Source organism: Equus asinus, chromosome 8 (assembly GCF_041296235.1).
Source record: "Equus asinus isolate D_3611 breed Donkey chromosome 8, EquAss-T2T_v2, whole genome shotgun sequence".
Taxonomy (NCBI): Eukaryota; Metazoa; Chordata; class Mammalia; order Perissodactyla; family Equidae; genus Equus; species Equus asinus.
In genome coordinates, this window is record NC_091797.1 from 38414879 (window position 1) to 38422044 (window position 7166).

Below are 7166 nucleotides of genomic sequence, written 5' to 3' on the forward strand. Positions count from 1 at the left end.
GCTTGGTCTTGACAGGAACCATGTGCTAACAAAGGACGGAAAAGAAAAACGGAAGTTCTTTCACTGGCTTTGTCCTGCTGGCTTTCTCTGATAGGCCTCAACTGGAGCTAGTCCTCTTTGTGGTTCTTTTGATCTTCTATATCTTCACTTTGCTGGGAAACACAACCATCATCGCATTGTCCCACCTGGACCCACATCTTCACACCCCTATGTACTTTTTCCTCTCCAACCTCAGCTTTCTGGACCTGTGTTACACTACCAGCATTGTTCCCCAGCTCCTGGTCAATCTCAGTGGAGCAGACAAGTGTGTCTCCTTTGGTGGTTGTGTAGTTCAGCCGTACATCTCTCTAGGATTGGGATGCACTGAATGCGTTCTCTTAGGAGTTATGGCATTTGACCGTTATGTAGCTGTTTGCAGGCCCCTTCATTACACAGTGATTATGCCTCCCCGTCTCTGTGCCCTGATGGCTTCTGCTTCATGGTTTATTGGTTTTGCCAACTCCTTATTGCAGAAAGTCCTCATCTTCCTTTTACCACTTTGTGGGAGGAATAAACTAGATCACTTTTTTTGTGAAATCCCTGCATTGCTCAAACTTGCCTGTGTTGACACCACTATGAATGAGTCTGAGCTTTTCTTTGCCAGTGTTATCATTCTTCTCATACCTGTTGCATTAATTATCCTCTCCTATGGTGGGATTGTCAGGGCCATCTCAAGAATAAAGTCTGCAGCAGGGCAGAGAAAAGATTTGGGACATGCGTTTCCCACTTCACAGCGGTCACCCTGTTCTGTGGGACAGGCATCTATGCCTATCTCTAGCCCAGCAACAACTACTCTCAGGATCAGGGCAAGTTCATATCTCTCTTCTACACCATCCCATGGTCAACCCCATTATGTATATGCTGCAGAACAAGGATATGAAAGGAGCAATGAAGAAGGTGCTTTGGAAGGACTATGACTCTAGATAACTGGTTAAGGAAGATGTGTTAATGCAAGAACTTTGAATACGAGAGTCCTTAAGATGTTTGTGTCCTGAGTGTGTCACCCTAATTTCCCCTGACAGCTCTCAAGGGAATTTCTCGCTTCATTCTCCTATGAAAGTAAGTTATTAAAACCTTGAATTCATTCCAACATCCAGAGATGCTCATTCCCTGTTCCTTAAGCATCTGCATTATATTTATCATTTTCAAAAACAGAGCTTTCTCATTTACACTAGCATTTAGAAACATTATCCCTTTTCTACTTGCAAAAAGACATTTAAGTACATATCATAAAGGCACAGCCAAATAAGAGTGTAAGCCACTGAAACACTGTAAGAAATATTAATATTTTAGCATTTTCTGGTAATTGCCTGAGGGCTATCACTTATTCTTGCATTTTGATCATTGTCTATTACAAAGTCTGCAGGTTGACTGTATCCAAGCCTTTCACAGAAGTAGGTGGGGAAACTGGATAAATGAGCTCTAAGCTCAAAAAAAAAAAAACTTGCTAACAACAATCCTGATAAAGCCATTTCGACATTAGGTCCTACAGTGACCTGACCAATGTGGCAGCCATATTATGTAGCATTAATTTCATTGTAGGCTGTACACAGGATCACTGGATGAAGGATGTGATGCAATGCCGCCAGTGACAATGGTAGCCGTTAGCTGGTAATAACACTAGGTAGTGCTTATGTAGAATTTTGTACATAGCCAAGTGGTGCCATGTCCGCACCTGAGATCCAAACCGGGGAACCCTGGCCGCTGAAGCAGAAGGTATGCACTTAACTGCTGTGCCATCGGGCCAGCCCATGTGTCACATTTATTGATTTGTGTATGTTGGACCATCCTGCATCCCTGGTATAAATCTCACTTACTCATGGCATATGAATCTTTTAATATGCTGTTGAATTTGGTTTGCTAATATTTTGTTGAGCAATTTTGCATGTATATTCATGAGGGGCATTGATTTGTAGGCTTTTTTTTTTTTTTTTTTTTTTTTAGTGTTTATCTGGGTTTGGTTTCGGGGTTATGCTAGTCTTGTAAAATGAGTTCTGGAATGTCCTCCATCTTCAAGTGTTTTGAAGAGCTTGAGAAAGATTGGCATTAGTTCTTTAAATGTTTGGGAGAGAAGGGGTGGCTACACTTATGTTAGGCAAAATAAACTTTAAGGCAAAAATGGTAACAAGAGACAAAGAACTTCATTATATAATGATTAAAGGGTCAATTCTTTAAGAAGACACAACAATAGTAAATATATTGGACCCAAAAAAGGAGCAAATAAATATATTAAGCAAATACTAACAGATCTGAAGGGAGAAATAAACAACAATACAGTAACAGCACAGGACTTCAATACTTTGACTTCAACAACGGATAAATCATCCATACAGAAAATCAACAGAGGAACATTGGATTTGAGCCGTAATTTAGACCAAAAAGACCCAATAGATATATACAGAACATTCCATCCAACAGTGGCAGAATGCATATTTTCTCAAGCACACAAGGAACATTCTCCAGAATAGAACATATGATAATTTAAAAAAGAAATCTTAGCAAATTTAGGAAGATTGTAAGAATACCAAACATCTTTTTTAATTGCAATGGTATAAAACTAGAAATCAATAATAGCAGGAAAGCTGGAAAATTCACAGATATGCGGAAATTAAACAACTCACTTCTGAAGCCAAAAAAAAATTAAAGGGAAGTAAAAAAATTCAGGCATATCTCAGAGATATTGTGGGTTTTGTCCAAGTCCACTGCAATTGCACAAATATCTCAATAAAGCAAGTCACATGATTTTCTTCCCAGTGCATATAGAAGCTATGTTTGCACTATACTGTAGTTTATTGTGTGCAATAGCATTATGTCTAAAAAGTGTGCATAACTTAATTAAAAAATACTTTATTGCTAAAAAATGCCAACCATTATCTGAGCCTTCAGTGAGTTGTAATGTTTTTGCTGGTGGAGGGTCTTGTAAAAAACATTATTTGTGAAGTGCAGTAAATCAAAGCACAATAAAATGAGGTATGCTTGTATCTTAAAACAAATGAAATGGAAACACAGCATATCAAAACCTATGGGATGCTGAGAAGGCAGTTCTAAGGAGGAAATTAATAGCAATAAATGCCTACATTAAGGAAAAAAAGATCTCAAATAAACAACCTTATTTTACACTTCAAGGAACTAGAAAAAGGACAAATAAAGCTCAAAGTTAGTAGTAGGACAGAAATAACAAAGATAAGAGCAGAAATAAATGAAATAGAGACCAGAAAAATGACAGAAAAGATCAACCAAACTAAGACTGGTTTTTTGAAAAGATAAAAAAAATTGACAAAACTACAGCTAGACTAAGAAAACAAAAAAGAAGACTCAAATAAATAAAATCAGAAATGACAGAGGAGACATTGCAATTGACATCACAAAAACACCTAGGATCACAAGAGACTAATATGAACAATTACATGCCAACAGGTTGGATAGCCTAGAAGAAATGGATACATATCTAGAAATATACAACCTACCAAGACTGAATCATGAAGAAATAGAAAATTTGAAGAAACGAATAACAAGTAAGGAGATTGCATCGGTAGTCACATACCTTCTAAGAAACAAAAGCTGAGGATCAGATGGTTTCACTGGTGAATTTTACCAAATATTTAAAGAATAATGCCAATCCTTCTTTTTTAAAGATTTTGTTTCTTTTTAAATGACATCAACTGTTATTTATAGATCAGTAATCCGTGGCACTGAAAGTGTAACTGACTCTTCAGAGTCAGTCATATTTCTGGGGCCTGGATTCCAATCCAAGGTCCTCTAGCGTGCAATCCTACTCTTAAAGCATGGAACTTCCAAAATCAAGTGCTATCCTTAATTAGTGGATAAGATTCTGAACCTTCAGTGCTGTTTTTTTCTATAAAAACCTTGGATGTTCAGATTAAATTTGCATTAAGAAACCTATAATTTTTTTATTCACATTTGATTTCTAACAACACTTTTTATTGTTTCACGAGTTCCACCCTCTTTTTTTTCTGCATGTCACAGGGAAGCAATTTTCTGTTTATCTCCATTCCATCACACATCCACTTACTTCTAAAGTAAGGAAAGCTTTAAATCCTGCTCACTATTGCTGTGATTAAAAAACAGAAAACCTCACAAAACTAGTCCATACCCTTGCCTGTTGAGAATACCTTTAAGACTTGTGTGCCTAATCATGAGAAGAATGTTCCAAAGGCATATGTATGAGTCTTACACTCATTACGTGTGCACATTTGGAGAGGTTCTAGTGATAGAAGTTGTATTCTTAATTTCTATAATGTCTGCTTAATTCTTTCACATAGATTCCAATTTTATGTTGAAATTCTATTTCCTTTCATCACTTTTTCCCACCTTTCCCTCCATTTTTGTTGAATGTATTAATCACAGCTATCTTAATGTCTTGGGCTGCTAAATCCACTATCTAGATCATTTGTCCCTCTGCTTCTAGTATCATTTTCTCCCCTCAATTGTCAGTCATATAATGTTCCTTCTTTTAATGTCTTTTAATTTTTAATCATATACCAGATGTGATGTATAAAAGAACCATAGCGGATCCTAGAGGATGTTATCTTCCCCCAGGGAGCATTCTCCCTTTCCTTGATTGGGACTAAGTTGGTCAGGCTGGACTGCAGACTTATATTCAGTCTACCTCTTGTTCTCTCCTATTTCTAGTGCTTGGTCCTCCTGGGATTTTGACTGAAAGTCTGGAAAGTCTTTTATCGGTCGTGAAAGACTCTGGAAGATTATGTTCTGCCCTTCAGCTTAGCTACTTAGTCCCCTGCTCTATGCAGCTCAAAATTTGGCAAATGCCTTAATAAAGAGAGCTACGTGGTAGAGATAGGACTCTCCCTAGTGGGTATGCATTTCTCAAGCACAATAAAAGTGCAAGGTGTTTTATTTTATATTTTTGAAGCTATTGGTCTAACTCTCTGGTTTCCCACGTGGTCCACTGATAATGGAAATTTCCACTGGAAACATCTGGCCATGTATTTGAAGTCCCTTAGGTTTCCGTTTGTCACTTCAGCCTTACATGACTGTTATGATGGTTTCTTTTCCTTCTGGCAAAGGCCTTCTCTCTGGGCCAAGACCAATCGTCAGCTCACGTTCAGGCTCTGCAAATGCTCCCTGGGAAAAAGAATACTGGCACTCATCAGTTCAGTTCAGAAGGTTCTGTCCTCTGTAAGTCTCATCTACATCACTCTTGTCACTTCCACAGCTCTGTAATGTCTTCAAAAGTATGATTGCTAAAAGTTCATCTGCCTTTTTCAAATAATTTCAGTGGGAATATTGGCCTGTTACAACCTAATACATCCTATCTGGAAGTGGAAGTCACACAAGGCTACCTTGAATGGGATAATAAATTGAGTTAGTGAATGGAAGCAATATTTATTTGCTGAAAAGGCAAAAGTAAACACCTAGATGGATACAGAGTATGGAACCTTTGTGTCATAAAAATGATATGGTTATCAGTGAAGTTAGTTGTCATGTTTGAAAGAAAAGTCCAAGGAATTATTATTAAAATAATCATATCTGTGGCAAGTAGAACCTCCAACCAGAAGCAACAAGAACCACAGCAGAACTGGTGACTCGGCTTCCAGTGGCAGGAACCCTAACACCAGCTCCAGCAGCAGCGGGAGCTGTGTACAAGTCTCTGGGTCCCTCAGCCCCTGCAAGTGACTGTGGCACCTGAATGAAGCAACCCTGGCAGTGGTGCAATGAGCAACCCAAGATAACCCAGGAACAGCAGTGTAGGTGGTTCTTGGGAAAGTAGCATCTGAGCCTGCAAAGAGCCAGTGGAGGAACACAAGAGCCAGGTGATTAGAACCAAAGCAACAACAGCTGTACCCAAATAAGAAAAGGTGATTACTACCACAAATGTGCTGGCAGAGGATCAATTGCTCAAACACCATGAAGAACTACAGTAACACTGCAGAACAGAAGGAAAATTATAACTCTCCAGAAAGCACATTTGAAGTCACTGAAGTTTACAATCTAACTGATAGAGAAATCAAAATAGTAGTCATAGAGGAACTCAACGAGTTACAAGAAAACTCAGAAAGACAGTTCAAGAGCTCAGGAATAAAATTAACGAACAGAAGGAACACTTCATCAAAGAGATTGAAGCTTAAAAAAAAAGCAAACAGAAATTCTGGAAATGAATAACAATTAATGAAGTAAAAGATAATGTAGAAAGCATAATAAAGTAGAAAAAATAATGTAGAAAGCAGACCTTATGGAGGAGACAATTAGTGAGCTCAAAGATTGAAATATAGAAATGCTTGAGGTGGAGGAGGAGACAGAACTAAGATTTTTAAAAAATGAAGAAATTCTTTGAGAAATATCCAACTTAATTAGGAAAAGTAACATAAGTATTGTAGGTATCCCAGAGGGAGATGAGAAGGAAAAAGGAATGGAGAACTTGTTCAAAGCAACAATAGCTGAGAAATTCTCAAGCCTGGGAAAACACTGGACTTACAAGTACATGAAGTCAAGAGAACTCCTAATTACATCAATGCCAAAAGACGTTCTCCAAGGCATATAAGATTAAAACTGTCAAAAGTCAATGACAAAGAAAAAATATTAAAGGCAGCAAGAGCAAAGAAAATAACCTGCAAATGAACCTCCATCATACTTTCAGCAGATTTCTCCTCAGAAAACTTACAGGCTAGGAGAGAATGGAACAATATATTCAAAATACTGAAACACAAAAACTATCACCAAGAATACTCTATCTGATGAAATTATATTTCAGATATCATGGAGAAATAAAAGCTTTCCCAGACAAACGAAAGCTGAGGGAGTTCATTTCCACCAGACCTGCCTTACAAGAAATGTTGAAGGGAGCACTCCTGTTTGAAATAAAAAGGCAAAAGTTTACAAAGCTTCGAGCGAGGAGATAATAGTCAGACAAAATCTGAAAATTGCCACTCTATATCAGAATAGGTTAGCAAACATTTAGTTATAACACAGAGTATAAAGGGAAAGAAAGCATTAAAAATAACTATAAACTCTTCAACTTAGTCACAAGCTCACAACACAAAAAAGAGTAATCTGTGAAAACAAAAATTAGAAGGAGAAGAGGAAAGGGATGGAATCTGCTCAGGTTAATGGGGAGAGGAGGATATCAGAAAATGGACTGTCTCATC

General features: G+C 37.7%; 1 pseudogene; it reads left to right on the forward strand.

Moving 5' to 3' along the window:
- The first annotated feature begins 209 nt into the window (after nucleotides 1–209).
- On the forward strand, nucleotides 210–919 carry LOC139046008 (putative olfactory receptor 2B8; annotated as a pseudogene).
- Nucleotides 920–7166: the final 6247 nt, after the last annotated feature.